We start from the raw sequence: 14,440 nt of genomic DNA on the forward strand, positions 1-14,440 counted from the left end.
AATCAAGAGGGAGAACTCTTGTGAAATGCTCAATTCCTATCCAGAAAGGCAAAGAGGATGGACATCGGAAGAAGGAGAAAAGAGAAAACAAGTCAGGAGCCTGACACAGAGGACCTCTGAAAGGCTCTGCTCTGCAGACTATCAATGCAGATTCTGAGACTTATGGGCAACCCTTGGGCAGAGTGCAGGGAATCTTAGGAAAGAAGTGGGAAACAGTAAGATCTGGAGAGGACAGAAGCCCCACAAGGAGAGCAACAGAACCCAAAAATCTGAGCACAGGGCTCTTCTCTGAGACTGATACTCCAACCAAGGACTATGCATGGAGATAACCTAAGACCCCTGCACCGATGTAGCCCATGGCAGTTCAATATCCAAGTGGGTTACATTGTAATAGGAACAGGGAACTGTCTCTGACATGAACTGATTGGCCTGCTCTTTAATTACCTCCCCCTGAAGGGGAAGCAGCATTACCAGGCCACAGAAGATGACAATGCAGCCACTCCTGATGAGACCTAATTGACTAGGCTCAGAAGGAAGGAAAAGAAGACCTCCCCTATCAGAGGACTTGGGAAGAAGCATACATGCAAAGGGTGGAGGAAGGGAGGGATTGGGAGGGGAGGAGGGAGGAGGGAGGGAACCACAAGGGGGGATACAAAGTGAATAAAGTGTAGTTAATAAAGAATGAAAAAAACTTTACTTCCTTACAGGATGCATTATTTTTTTTAATTACCATCCAACATAATTATTCTTGATAAATTTCAACTAAAGAAAACTAGTATTTTTTTTTTTTTGTCGTTGTTATTTGGCTTTTTGAGTCATGGTTTTTGCCATGACTCTGCCAGCTTGCTGTGGAGACTGGGCTGGTCTTGAACTTATGGTGATGCTCCCACCTCTATCCTTTTAATGATGAGATTACAGACATGTGCCATTATCTCTAGCTAGAAGACAGTGTTTTCAATACCAAGATTTTAGTTTCTTCCATTGGAAAAAGAAAAGAAGAAAAAAAAAAAAAAAAAAAAAAGGTTTTCCAGGAGACTCGCTGCTTGCTTAAGATAAGAATTTATCTGATGCAAAAACTCCTGAGTTGGATTCTGGGACCTGCGGTTTCGCTGTCCATGGTGCTGGCGGTTGGCCTCCCATCCAGGGCTACACAATCTCCAGTCTTCAGATTCCCTGGAACTACACCTGCAGCTTCTGCCTCGTTTTGGCTGTGTCTCTCTCAGCACCAGTTACGCTCAATCAAGCCGTTCTCCAATTTCTTTGCTGTTGTTAATCTAATGTGGGTCCCACCCACATCTACCCACTGCTCTCCTCGCGTTCCCCGTCTCAGGCTCCAGGTGTTCGGCAATTTCCACGCTTCATTAGCATTCACCCACCACAGCGCCCTCAGGAGAAGTTCCTGCCAATGTCCCAGTTCCTGAAGAGCCCCGCATTTCAGCAAAAATTTCCTTCGATGTCACTTGGCCTATCTTGAGGGACCAGGGACTTGGTTCTTCCGCTCCTTCCCAAAGGCTGACGGTCAATCTTGCCCTCAGCTCTTTCTGTTTTGGTGGCTATAGCATAAGCCCCTGGTGGTATGAGCAGGATGACTTGTGAAATCACATCGAACTGTGAGTCCTCAGCTTGTTGCATCCTGATTTTTATTTCAGCCTAAAGTCATATACAGCAAAGCATCCAGCATTCCTAAGTGAATTTCATGTGGAAAAACTGAAGTTTTCTGCACAATTATGTCTCTGTTTTTGCCTAGTCAATAGATCCAGAAAGAGACAAAGAATTATCAGTACATGTCAGAAAAATTCCCATGGCTGAACTCCAGTCACGTTTCTTGCCAACAGTAACAGATATGTTAAAATGGTCAATAATATCCAGTTCTAAGTAACCAAGGTAATTGATCTTTCTTGTGCTGTATTTTAAAAGATTTAAGAATGTGGCAGCTTATTGGGACAGATAGGAAAACTCCAGTAAGTCATAAGAGGTGGTATTACAAGGAGAGAGAGAGAATGAGAGAGAGAAAGGTTTGAGAAGATGGTAGTGACTCTCAACCTTGACAGCCTGAGCTTAATCAAGAAGTTATTGTAATCAAACAGGTGAGAGTGAACCAAACACTTGTGGAGACATTGAAAGTGCATTAGAATTAAAGTAACATTGACATGAAAATTAAGGAATCTGGAGACATCTCATAGCGGCAAGAGGACACTGATCTCCAGAAATGATGGTGAGTTTCTGTGTGTGCATGTGAGTGTGTGTGTGTGTGTGTGTATGTGTGTGTGGTGTGTGTGCGTACGTGTGTGAAGGTCAGAAGAGGATGTTGGGCTTCTTGAAGCTGTGGTTACAGGTAGTTAGTTGTGAGCTGCCTGAGATTCTGAGAACCAAGCTTGGTCCTCTGCAAGGGGAAGTGCTCTTGCTCTTAACCACTGAGTGCCAGTGTGGGGAACTATCTATCCTATGAGCCAGGATGGGAGTGAATAGCACCAGACGGCATTAGAGGGCTGGATAATCTAATTGATCTAAACCTTCCAAAATGGGGAGCTCCCACACACAGCCTCAGAGTTCAGAAAAGGAACTCTAAGGGATAGGTGTTCGTGTCCTCAACGTGCAGATCACTGTTGCCAAGGTCTAAACAGAGAGGGAGAGCCTTGCAGAAGCGAGGCAAGGATAAGAAGAGACGAGGAAAGAAGAGCAAAAGGCCCGCGCTGGGGCAGCTGCCAGGTGGGTGGGAAATGAAGAAACAGAGACCAAGGGAGCGGAAGGCACCACGGCGCCATTGCTGCACAGCAGTGGAAGACGGGAGGAAGCAAACGCCGTTGGTCCCAGACGCTATGGTTTTCTCTAATAGCAGAATAATGAGAATCCACGCACAAGGCAAAAATTCAGCTGACGGCTGAAGATGGCTCAGCGGGTAAGGACACGTGCTGCCAGGCCTGATGACCTGAGTCATCCTTGGACCCTCGCAGTGGTGGAAGGAGAGAACCAGTTCTCCTGGGTTGGCCTCTGACCTCCGCGTTCACGCCTTGGCGTACACGCCCGCTTCCCCAACCCCCAGCACCAGACAAACACACGTAAAAAGAATTGGAAGATTCAGGAGGCGAGACTGAAGGTGTTCGGCGGCGGGCTGATGCAGAGACGCCTGGCAGAAGCGTTGCGATGGGCACAGGCTTTCGGTTTTGGTTCAAAGACCAAGTCAAGCTCCTCGCACGCTGTCAGATCGCGGCTCGGTGCCGCACGCACACTCACAGGCCTCTGAGCATCCCAGGCCTTCCCACACCACAGGAGCTCCCCTCATGCATGAAAGAGGGGTGGCTCATGACCAGTGTGCTCAGCGAGGCGGCTTCCTCAGGCTCGTCCCATCCCCGGAGACGCAAAGCCTGTGTCTCTCTCAGGGCTTACAAATTTAGTTAAAAATATATCTCTCTGGCTCCGAGGGAAAGGTTCGGAGGTGTTTGACACTGTGCCGCTGAAGACGTGTTGAGGTAAGAACACGCCAGCTTTCTCCGAAGTGCAGTATAAATATTCATTTTCCTGTATTCATGCAAGAGATTGGCAGCGATTAAATGGGACTGGAGAGATTCCTCAGTGGCCAGGAACACTTGCTGCTCTTCTAGAGGACCCAAGTTCGGTTCCCAGCGTTTGGTGGCTTATGACTGCCTGTAGCTTTAGCTCCAGGGGGCCTGATGATCCATTCTGGTCTGGGAGGGCACTGGTGCTTAGATCCATGTGTGTATGTGTGTGCATGCACACACACAATCTAAAAATATCTTTAGAAAATAGAAGTGTGTAAAATCAGTAGACTGTCTGACTTTGGTCCTCTTTTTCCCTTTTGCTATGTTAACTTCTATCCTCAGTTCTTCCTGGTAAAAATAAATTTTTTTATTACTCTATTACCTTTTCAGCACACACACACACACACACGCACACACACACACACACACACAATCACTTTGTAAATAAGATCTGAACGTTCAGGTCACAGAGGAAAGAACGAGAAAAGTAAAGCAATTGTATCTTCTTATTCTCATTGGCCTTGCTTTAATAACCCTCCAGATACATTTAGGATTATTGCATATCAAAGCCGAATAATATTGTCTGCCAATTATTACATTAAAAAGAAATCACGTATTAACTTGGAACTGAAGTAATTTCTTTCCTCGAACAAGTAGAATTGAGTTGTAGGTGATTTTGGTGTTATTGAGAAGGCCTTAATCACACTGTCTGTTTAAACTGTTTATCCAAATCTTTTCATGAGAGTGCCTGTGGGATGGCCTACATCCTCTATTACTACACAATTGGGGGAATATTAGATCTTAATAACAAGGCATGTGGGTACAGTTTTCTACTAGGATTTTTTTTAATCTGGAATTTAATTTAAGGATCTAATCTAATTTCCTCTTAAATTGTTTATTTCCATGTGCAATACTGCAGTGTGGGTTGTCTCACTGATGAAAACTCCCCCGTTCTTCAGTATTGTGTGAACACGAAATCCCTCACTTGGGGGAGGGGGTGGTCTGTGGTAGTTGAACAGGTAAAGCACTTGCGCAGCATACACAAAGCCATCCCAGAACCCGTTCACCTGGAGAGTATAAACCGGATGGGGTGCCACAGGCTGGTGATCTCAGCATTGGGGGATGGAGTCAGGAGAATCAGGACTTCAAGGTCATCCTGGGCTACCTGGGGACCTCAAGGCTGATTTGGCTACATGGAACCCTACCTGAAAAACTGGCAAAGGGCTGGTGTCCTGGTTTGCCTTTTATTACTGTGCAAACTGGAAAGAATGCAGCTTATCCTGCAGCTTACAGTCCATCACGAACGGAAGTCAGGGCAGGCACAGAAGCAGAGCCACGGAGGAGTGCTGCTCACTAGCTCTACAGGATTAGCCCCCCTGCTTTCTTATAAAATCCAGGACCACTGGGCCTGGGGTGGTGCTACACACAGTGGGCTGGACCAATCAATCATCAGGCAAGGAAATGTCCCACAGACTTGCCTACAAACCAATCTGATGGAGGCGATCCCTTCATTGAGGGTCTCTTTTCCAAAATTGTTCTATTTGTGTCAGGTTGGCAAAAACAAACAAACAAACAGTCAAAAAGAAAACACCTGATTATCACAGTTGGAACAATAGCTCATTCAGTAAAAAAACTGCTGTGAGAACTGGAGAATCTGAGTGTTACCTCCCTCCATCTGTCCCCCCAGAACCCTCATAAAGAGGGTGTAGTGGTGTACCTATAATCCCACTACTTAGGAACATGGAAATGGGCAGATTCCTGAGGTTCACTGTCCATTTAGCCTACTTGGAAATCCCAGGCCAGTGAGAGACTCCTGTATAAAACCAAAACCAAAACAAACAAAAAACCAAGGTGGGTGGCTCTGGAGGGACAGCACCTGTGGCTGACTTCTGTCCTCCGTACCCAAGCGCTCACCAACACCTGTGTGCATATAACCACACATGCACACGTGGAAAGTGAGTTTCGGTTAGTAGAGGGCTTCTCTTGGCACGTTGCTCTTACCAAAGTAATGGAAGCTTGGCTAAGGAAAAAAACTTGTTCCTCATATAGAAGTTTGGAAATCCAAGAGGCAATTGTCACTGGGCTTTCTGAGTCCATACTGTCAGTTAGCTATTGCTTAAATGGTCTGCACCCATCCCATTATGTAGCTCTCCAAGGAGTCACTAGGCTGATCCTGATGTTATCCAGTAAGGTTCAGAGACAGTAAACGATGGAGTTTGGACAACCCCCGCCCCCGCACTTCATCACACCCTGTCAGGCAGTCTAACTTCAGCACTGTTGTTTCACAAGCCATGGTCCTTAAATATTTTATCACTCAGTAGCTGCTAACAGCAAGAACCATTTCCCAAATGTAAAAATTTTGCAGCCAACAAGCTGGCCACTACCTGTGCTTTTCTTACGGTCTTCCCACAAGTTTATTGGGGATGGACTCGGTCACCCTTTTTGTGATAAAGTTTATCAATATGACCCTTGTGCTTTCTTTTTTTAATTTTTAATTTTTATTAATTACAGTTTATTCACGTTGTATCCCAGCTGTAGCTCCCTCCCCCATCCCTTCCTAATCCCATCTGCCCTCCCTCCTCTTCTCTATGCTCCTCCTCCAGTCCAATGATAAGGCAGATCCTCCTCCCCTTCCAACTAACCCTACTCTAACAGGTCTCATCAGGACTGGCTGCATTGTCTTCCTCTGTGGACTGGTAAGGCTGCCCCCCCTTCAGGTGGAGGTGATCAAAGAGCCAGCCCATGAGTTCATGTCAGAGACTGTGCCTATTCATATTACTGTGGAACCCTCTTGGACACTGAGCTGCCATGGGCTACTTTTGTGCAGGTGTTCTAAGTTATCTCCATGAGTGGTCCTTGTTTGGAGTATCAGTGTCATAAAAGACCCCTGTGCCCAGATTTTTTTTGGTTCTGTTGCTCTCCTTGTGGAGCTCCTGTCCCCTCCAGGTCTTTCTATCTCCCCCTTCTTTCATAAGATTCCCTGCACTCTGCTCAAAGTTTGGCTATGAATCTCAGGATATGTTTTGATACCCTACTGGGTAGAGTCTTTCAGAGGCCCTCTGTGATAGGCTCCTCTTCTGTTTCCTGTTTTCTCCCTCTTCTGATGTTCATCTTGTTTGCCTTTCTGAGTGAAGATTGATCATCTTACCCAGGGTCTCCTTCTTGATTAGCTTCCTTGGGTATTTAGATTTTAGCATGATTATCTCAGACAATTAAGAATAGTGCTACTTCAAGATCCAGCTATACCACTCCTAAGCATATATCCAAAAGATGCTCAGGTATACAACAAGAACATTTGCTCAACCATGTTTGTAGCAGCTTTATTTGTAATATCCACAAGCTGGAAACAACCCAGATGTCCCTCACCTGAGAAATAGATACAGAAATTGTGGTACATTTACACAATGGAATACTACTCAACAATTAAATACAAATAAATTGTGAAATTTGCAGGCAAATGGTGAGATCTAGAAAAGATCATCCTGAGTGAGGTATCCCAGAAGCAGAAAGACACACAATGGTATATACTCACCTATAAGTGGATATTAGATATATAATTTAGGATCCTTATGCTTTCTTCAGCATTGTAAATACTGTTTCGTTGTCCAGTTCCACCTCCTGAATGCCACAGGAGACAAAGCTGGACAAAGTGGCCTTGTGGGGAGCTCAGCCAGAAACATGGGTGAATGAATGGTTGGTACTGAGTCTACCATCCTCCATCTTACCAGCTCGACATGGAATGCTTGGTACTGGCCATGTGCTCAGTGGGTGGACGATTAGGTTGCAATACCAGAGGACCCGGGCCTGTTGACCAGTCTTACTTAAAATGGGGTGGTGGAGGCAAAGAGGCCTGTCATCCTGGCTACTCTGGAAGAAGAAGCTGGAGACTAGCACTGAAAGCTTATCCTTGGTCTCTGCCAGCTCTAGCTCCAATTGGGTTACATTATGACATATCCTAAAATAACAGGAGAAAGGTTAGATCAAAATGGAAGTGTTTGTCCAATTTCTGCTGAAATCTGAACATCCTTATGCTGCAGGCAGGAGCTTTTGTCAAATTACATAATCACTTTATTTGGTGTGCATAAGTGAGCATGTAGACACATATGTGGAGGTCAGAGGACAATTTGTGTGAGTCAGCTCTTGCCTTCTACCATGTGGATGGGGGGAGGGGGTGATTTAACTCAAGCCATCCACCTTCGGTGGCAGGTACTCTTACCTGCTGAACTACTTCATCCATTCATCCACCCAGGGATGGTCTTTCTTTATTTTTTTCTTTTCCAGTTTTCCATGCGTATATGTTTTCACTTATGCATGGGTGCATGTTTACATATGTTCACATGTGTGTATGTGGTTGATGTTGAGGCTCAGCAAGCACTCTCCCACCTTCAATTGGGCCCAGAGCTTGCTGATATTGTCCACCTCACTATCCAGCTTGCTCTGGGGAGCCCCTGCTTCCATCTTCCGTGGCTGCAATCACAGGTGGGCCGGCTTGTAAACCGCCCACCCAGCATTTATGTGGCGTTTTGGGGATCTGAATTCCCATCATCACCCACGAGGCAGGCCCCTTCACTAGGGAGCCATCTCCCCAGCCCCAAGAGTGAACTTTTAGAGACACTGAGGCAAAGTTTCCTCCAGCCCACTACAAGGTCTGATATCCTACTTTTCCAGGAGAGAGCACTCAGCATTGAGAATGAATGCATCCTAGAGTGTGGGTTTTCCAGAAGGTTGTCTCTTCTTGGGAGTGTTCCTCCTGGTGGCTTTCTGCTGAGAACCCTCCTGAAAGAAACGGCTTTTCACCATGCAGAAGAACTGCATGTTAGGGATGAAGTGCGGATGACCAGGGTTTCAAAGAGCATGTGCACTTTAATTTTCATGTGAGCAGGAAAAAAGCATGCAGTGTTTTTTTTGTTTGTTTGTTTGTTTGTTTGTTAGAGTGTACTCAGTGGAGTAGACAGCTGGCATATGTAAGTGTTCTTTTAAAATATTAGTCATAGTAAATTACAGAGGCTGGGCAAAACAGACAGACAGACAGAAAATCCCAAACCAACCCAAGCAAAGCAGAATTTCTGAGAGAGGATGGAGAAAACATGGGCTAAGAGACGCACCAGACAGCTCTACAGAAATGGAAGCTAGAGGGCACCAGAGAGCACCCATGGAGGACCGGGGAGGCCAGAGTCAGAGTGCTGACCCAGCGAAAGGGAGCCAAGATTCTTCCAGCTCCTCAAATAAATCCCCAGCAGCAGCATCTGCCTGTAAACGGTTGTCAGCTTTCTACTTAATTACTCCATACATTTGCTTAGACATTTGCCTAGAGAGCCATCAAGTTACTCTTAAAAAAAAAAAAAAAATCTTTGTTTAGAGCTCCGGTTGAATTTTCTGATTAAATTATTTGATGGAAGCAAAAATTTCTGAAAACCCCACGGACACTGTTGCTGGTCCCAGATAGGATGCCCATCTGCAGACGATTGTTGCAAGGGAAGGAAATGACAGGAGAGAGACTCTGTGCTCAGAAAAGAAATCATTAGTGGCGGGTAAGATTATTTTAAGTGTGACAGTTTTCCATGTATGCACAATTTTCCCTCTTTTAGCCCTCCCCCCACCCCATCTAGAGGAGCGAGGCCATTGACTGTCACAGTGGAGGTCAGACGGAATCCTCAGGTGTTGTCCTTTAGCCTTTCACCTTGTTTGAGGCAGGTTGTTCACTCGTTGCGACCACCTCAACGACCTTCTCCCATCCCTTTGTGGATCTGCTGAGGTTTCAGAGGTGTGCCACCGTGTCGGGCTTTCTGTGTGTTCTGGGAATCATACTGTACACTCATATTTGTACAGAGTCTGAGCCATCTCCCCAGCCCTGTAGCCTTCTTCCTTTAGCAATAACAATATTCTGCATTCATGCACACAAGCTTTGTTTGGGTTTTAAAACAATAAATATAATCCAGGATAGAGGATTAAAAATATTTTACTAATGGGAAATTTTACCAGCATTTTGAACAAAAAAAGTCCCAAATTCTATTCAAAATATTATTCTTCAAACGCCATGTTTCATATCCAACACAAAGCTCTTATGCCCATTTAAAAAAAGAGATGGTGGTTTCTTACTGAAAATGTGCTAAAATAATTATTTCTTGATAATGATATTTTTGACTTAATCATTTCCTCCTCCTCATTTTCTGAGAGACACTTTAATATGTCATAGCCTTTTCTACAAATTGAATTAGCTTACTTTACTAATGTAATATATGATGGCTACTAAATTAGCATACTGTAAGATTTATTTCATTTTAATACTGGTTCAGAATTATAGCACTCCTTTTGGAAACATGAAATTACCTACAAATACTTAATTTGTCAGAAGTCATAACACAAGTTATTTGCAATGTTTAATTGCTCCATATTTTTCTTTATGCCGGCTTTGAACTTGTGCAAAATGGATACAGCCAGATGAAAGAGTACGTAATAAACTCCAAAATACTTTTATTTTTCTTGTAAAAGTCATTATGACCTGTTTGTGATTCTTCATTTCACAGTCCCGTGAAGGAATTTTGTTGGGTTGTCCAGGACCTAGTATTTTGAGTAAACCTTTAAAGCAGAGTCTCACTCTGTAGCCCAGTGCCTTAGTCAGTGTTCTGTTGCCATGAAGAGACACCATGACCATGGTGATTCTTAGAAAAGAAAGCACTGAATTGGGCTTGGCTTCCGTTTTCAGAGGTTTGGTCCGTTTTCATCAGGGCAGGGAGTACGGCGGCTCCTATGATGTTGGGGCAGTCCTTGAGAGCGCTGTCCTGACTCATGGGGAGTGGGACAATGTCCAGTCATGGGCTTTTGAAACCTTTTAAACCCCACCCACAGCGGCGCATCTCCAACAAGGCCACACCTCCTAATCTTTGAATCCGGCTCAGTGTCACTCCCTGAGGACTAAGCATTCAAATCTATGAGCCTACGGGACCATTATTCCATTATTCAAACCACCGCACCCAGGCTATCATCAGATCATTAGTGGTCCTTCTGCCGCCGCCTTCCGAGTGCTGGGATTACAGGCCGAGCCACTCAACCCAGACATTTGACAATTTTGTAGCGTTGGACTTCATGGGAACAAATCTTGCAGGTTTAAAAAAAGAATCTACTGATTAAAAAAAAAAAATCAGTTTGGGAGAATCTGCAACAGGCAGAAAATTTACACACGTGTAGCATCCGTCCCAGAGCATTTGGCCTTCATGCCGTGCTTCTGTGCCCCAGAGATGGCTGAGTCTGTGCTGTTTATTTTAAACACTAACTGGAGCTGTCTTCTGTTGCTCCTTCTGTAGGCGGCAGTCATTAGCTTAGAACTCTTCGGGCATACATGGAGCTCTTGGAGTTAGTCCACTCGGCTTTAGTAAACCAGGTGTGCGACCTTGAAGGAGCAGGTGAACATCACTAAATCTCTTCTCTCCCCAGGGGTGCGATGGTAATAACTTTGACCTCTTATATTTCTCATCATTAGAGACTGGTCCAAAGTGCAGAGCCCAAGGTCAGCACCGTAGCACAAGCTCAGCGAATCTCAGCCCTGTTTGAGAACTGAGCAAATGCCACGGTTCCCACAGTTAACGCGCGCTCGAAGTAGTGCGCTGCCAGCTCTCTGCAACAGGGAAAACGAACTGAACTATTGTCAAAGCATTACACGTTTTCCTTATTTTATGTAACTGTTCCTTGTAGACAGCCCACCGAGACTAACACTGTGGTAATGTTGACCACTCGCTTCAGTCAGACCATCCTCACATCAACGATGTTAACTGATATTCGTGACAGAAGCGAATGTGAAAATACTATTCTCCATCAAGTCAAAATAAGGTCCACATATGCACGACTATAAATTTGGATAAAAACAGCTACAGTACCCCCTCCCCCCCAAATTGCTCCTAAATGGGTGGCTTGGGGACATGGACCCCATTTATTTCTTCAGAAGTAAGTCTCTGAATATGAATTGCTATTTTGGAGGTATTTTAATGAATACACATTTCAAAACAGTTTGAAATCCAGAAAATAAACCTACGTGAGTCCGCCGTGGTGGTAACTGTCATGTCCGAGCACCTCTAACAAAATGAAAACTTCAGCGGTGCATATCAGCAACTAGCCTGTGGGCTTTGTTGTGGGAAGTCCTCTGGTCCCAGGGCTGATCCATTGCCTCTGGCTGTGAGATTCGTCTGACAGCTGGAAACCAGTTGCTCAGGAGGACACAACAGGTTCACTGTGCTGCTTGGAACTCTCTGGAACTGTGTTGGACAGTGTTGCACTTTGTGTCTGGGAGTTTTATGCTCCTGATACCCTGAAATGTGAATTCTGAATTTCTAGACTTACTTTTTAATAATGAAAGACTAGGGAGGTAGCTCAGTCATTAACATCCTTGCCCGGCAGGCATGAAGACCTGGGTTTGGTACCCAGGAGCCAGACATGTCTGAGTGCTAGGGAGGTAGAAGAGACAGGCAGATTCCTGAGGCTTGCTGTATAAAGATACTGAGAGGTTCTGTCTAAAAAGAAAATAGTGACTGGTGCCTGAATAATGATAGTTGAGGTTGTTATCTGGCCTGCACATCCATCCACAAGTCTACACACACAGGACCATGCATTGCAGGGGAAGTTTTGGTTTCCTTAAAACCCGGTTATGTCATGTTTTTGTTTTAATCCCAAGTGTGGGATATGGGGCTGCTTTTTGGTTTATCCTCAGCTGATGATTGCTTTATGCAACTCAGAGAGGGGTGTGGTCTTTGCCAGCTGCAGTTAGTGAAATTCTGAGGATGCTGGGGAGAGGGAGAGAGAGAGAGAGAGAGAGAGAGAGAACGACTGAGGAGACGGTCAGAGGAGGAAGGAGGCTGTTGGTTTGTTCTGCTTCTGTGTTTGCTGTTTGTTGTTGCTGGTTAGCTGGACTGCTGGGTATCCTGCCCACTGGGATTGGGTTCCCAAAGAACCCAACAACCCTAACCAGCTGGAAGTCATAAAGAGAACTCTGCCCCCCTCTCCCTCCTAACCTTCTTTCTCCCCTACCCAGGGTCGGGGTTGGAAAGGAGGTAGAGGTGTAAGGAACCCAAAGAAAATAGTTTAAAAAAAGGGTGCTATAATGCATGAACACACATTGAAATGTGCACTTTATTTTTTCCTTGATATTTGTGTTTCCACACCTAAAATTAACTATTTGTGCACAGAAAGGAACACATTAGTTAAAACTATTTATTCATATACCACATTTGTATTTTAACCTATTCTCAGCCCACACTGTGTTTACCCAAATAAACAGAATGTAGAAAGATTTTTTTTTTCTTAACTGGTAATTTGTCTAATACAGAATGCAAAAAAAAAAAAAAAGCCCCAACTCAAAATCCCAAAACCAACCAACCACACAAAGAAAACAAAAGGCAACCAACCAACTAACCAACCAACAAGCCCAAATATAAAAATAAAACAAACAGTCCTTCTCCTGAAACAAAGGAAGAAGTTGACAAAATTCAGTAAGACAAGAATTTGTGCAAAATGAGGGTGAGGTGATCGATTCATCGAACCAGCTTTTTCATGGGTACCTCAAACACACTGTAAAGCATCCCCAAAGGGAGAAGCATGGAATACAGAATGCCTGTAAATGATGGGCTTCCCTCACACTGATCAGATGTTATTTTGATGACAAGCATCACTGTGAATATCTAGGCTAGCTCTCTTGACTCCTGCAGAAAGTGGTCCTCTGAAGAGAATCAAGTCTCCACCCGGTTAGAATACTGCACAGATCTAAGGGGTTTCATTAAACAATGAAAATGGCATGGTGTGAAGGAACACCTAAATTGAGAAATATGGCCAAACTAGTGTGAAATAAAATCAATAAAATCAATCAGGAGATCACGAAGCATATATCCCGGGCTCTGAAGCAGAACATTTCCCATTCTTTGTAGAGAAATTTTGCAGTAAGTGGCCAGGGTTAGGAATGACATGGATGAGAGCCAGAGATTCACACATGTTACAAAGGGATGGCTAGGAAATCCTTTTCGGTATTCGATCGTTTTATGCTGCATCCCAAAGATAACAGATGGTAAGCAAAGAAAGAAACACACACTGGCCGAGCAGCTTTGGAGAGGTTTTGTGTCAGACTTCTTCCACAATTGCCAGGGCCGCTCTCTGAGTTGCAGCTCTTCATTGTTATAGTCAAAGTAAATGAGGCTGAGAGACCCTGACACATCAGTAGCAGCAGTGGTAGCAGCCAGGGCTCTTTAATGCAAGATCTTGTGCTCACTTTACCTTACTTCCTGAGAAGCAAATGCCTCCCTCTGTGTCAGCAGAGAGCAGGCAAGATAACACAGACCCAAAAAACAGTCTGTGAAGTTAACTGCCTTGGGATATGAAATATGCTCTTTTCTGTAACGAATAATTCATGGGAAGTCTCCTCTCTTCCTGATGTCACCTTGATTCTCCTTCCCATTTGCTTCTTGGCTCTTTTACATTATTATGTCCTTACTGGTTTGTCCTGGACCCTTTCTCTCTCTCTCTCTCTCTCTCTCTCTCTCTCTCTCTCTCTCTCTCTTCCTTAGAAGGAGCATAGATATTCTCTTAACTTGACTCAGCCCCAGTGCTATGCTGGCTTCACTGATGCTCTTCATACCCCAGTAAAACTAATCCACTATTTCCAGCCACCTACTCCTCTTGGCAATGTCTGCTTCTTCTTCTTCTTTTTCTCTTTTTTTCTAGGGCTTTCAGGTGAGCCATTAAGTTGCTTGAATGAGATGTTTCAAATTTCTTCTTGAAGGCACTTAGTGCTATGAACTTTCCTCTTAGCACTGTTTTCATTGTGTCTCATAAGTTTGGGTGTGCCTTCATTTTCATTGAATTCTAGGAAGTCTTTAATTTCTTTCTCTATTTCTTCCTTGACCCAGCTGTCATTTGAGTAGTAAGTTGTTCAGTTTCCATGTGTGTGTAGGCCTTTTGCT

The sequence above is a fragment of the Psammomys obesus genome, unplaced genomic scaffold (assembly GCF_907164565.1).
Source record: "Psammomys obesus unplaced genomic scaffold, mPsaObe1.curated_primary_1811, whole genome shotgun sequence".
Lineage (NCBI taxonomy): Eukaryota > Metazoa > Chordata > Mammalia > Rodentia > Muridae > Psammomys > Psammomys obesus.